We start from the raw sequence: 2,213 nt of genomic DNA on the forward strand, positions 1-2,213 counted from the left end.
GGAGTATGTGGATGTGAGTGTGGTGCATGGGATGTGTGTGGAGTATGCAGAGCATGTATATAAGCTGGAGACCAGAGAGCAACGTAGGGTGCCCTTCTAAATCACTGTCCATCTTATGTTTTTCTCACCTGTTTTCTGAGACACGGCCTCTCACTGAGCCTTGAGCTCAGAATCCACAACAGCCACTAGTCAGTGAACCCCAGGGGTTCTCCTTCCTCTACCACTCCTGCGTTCAGGTTACAGGCATGTGTTGCTGCCCCCAGCATTTATGTGGGCACTGGGGATCTGAACTCAGGTCTTCATGTTTGCACAGCAAGCACTTTACTCACGGAGCCATCTCTACAGCCTTCATTTCATTTTTTAAAAATGATTATAATTTATTTGGGAGAGAGAGTTAGCATGAGAGCACAAGGGCCTCCTCCTGCTGCACGTGCACTCCAGATGCACACCCCACTTTGTACAGCAGGCTTCACGTGGGTAATGGGGAATCAAGCCTGGGCTGTTGGGCTTTGTAAGCAAGCGCCTTTAACTGCTGAGCCATCTCTTCAGCCTCCTCTTTTCATTTTTTGGGGGGCAGGCTTGCTTGGAACATGTAATACTCCTGCTTCAGCCTCCTGTGACAGGCTGCATTTGGAACATAGGCTAAAAGCCCACTAAGTCTTTGTGGAACAGATGAAGGAGTCGTGGCACCCAAGGGACCTCTAAGCCACCACAGGTTCGGCTGCTGCTGCGCTTGGTGGCCACGGCCTTCTATCCCCGAGCCGCTTGCGAGCCTAGCCAGGTCTTCCCTTAGTCAGGCTGAAACACCCTCAATGCCCATTTCTTTGGCCACCTCATCCTACCAGCTCCCCTTGGACACAGAAATGCTGGCGCACCAGCAGGGGAAAAGTGGCAATGTTTCAAATTTTCATTTGGAATTCTTTTCAGATGAAATGTCAGAAATATTAGTGAGGCAGGATCATAAATCTGATGCTAATATAGCATAGAGCTTATTAATGAAGAATAAATCACAATGGGACCCCTCCGCAGAGTGCTCCGGGGGGGCTCGCGGGGGGAGATGGCATATTTATGAGTGCGCAGATCAGGTCTTTTACGGTCTCAGATGGATAGCAAAGGCAGATCTGTCAGGGGCAATAGCCTTAACATCAGCCAATTATATTTTTTTCTAGTAAAAATTAATCTGGTCTATAGAAATTTCCTAAGCATTTATTGGATTAGGATCACATCCAAAATGTAGAAGATTAAATACACACTCCGCATACACACACAGCACCACGCTAAAATGGGATGATTAGCCCCACCACCCCAAGATATTCTCCCGTAGAGAAACTGGGTGAAGGGAGTAGAGGGGCGAGCCTCACTGCACAGCTGGGGAAACTGAGTCCCAGACAGGCCATGTCTTGCCAAGCCCATAGATGCCAAGGCTGCTATGAGGCAAGAACCCCCAAGTTATTATTCTCACTCCGAAAAGTTGCCCACAGCCTCATCGTCTAACTGTCTTAACGTCAACCTGTTGCCTTAGATGGCAAAAGCGACCTTCTAGGTGAGATTTACCTTGGGTCTTAGGGAAGTGTCCCGTGGCCTTGGGAGCCACAGAGATGTCTCTACTTCTCGTCACCACACTGGGGCTACTCCAGCCTAGGGATCTCTCTCTCCATTCCTGGCCCTTGGGGACAAGGATGAGACTCATCAAGCCCCAGGGGGACTCCTAGGACCCAAACAGAGGGAAGCCAGAGAGGTAGAAGCTGGTAGGAGGGGCCAGGGTGGCTGGACAGAGCCCTCTGGATGCCTGGCCACCGGCCTGCCTCGTCCAGCTGGGAGTCCCAGGCGCAAACTTACCAACCCGGCCTCTCTGGCACGATCTCTGCGGTGCAGGGGTCTGCAGTTTCACAAGCTCCCGCGTGTCTTATAACCCGAAGGCTGTGCTTCTGAACGGGTGGGATGGGCTCCCAAGTCAGCCTGTCCTGGCTTAACTCTCAGCTTTCCCAACGTCCTGGATGTGGAAGCATTCTGCAAACTCTCACAGGCCTTTCTCTCTGGCAAAGTAGCGGGGGGCGGGGGGGGGGGTTGATACACATGTAATAGAATTATGGGGTTGGCATAAATTCGTAAGGCACAAGGAGCAGGTGCTGTGCGTGTCCTGCCTATGCCTCCCAGAGCCCTGTCGTCTTGGAACCCCATGGATGTCACTTCTGACCGTCTGTGGGTCCCTG

Source organism: Jaculus jaculus, chromosome 9 (assembly GCF_020740685.1).
Source record: "Jaculus jaculus isolate mJacJac1 chromosome 9, mJacJac1.mat.Y.cur, whole genome shotgun sequence".
Taxonomy (NCBI): domain Eukaryota; kingdom Metazoa; phylum Chordata; class Mammalia; order Rodentia; family Dipodidae; genus Jaculus; species Jaculus jaculus.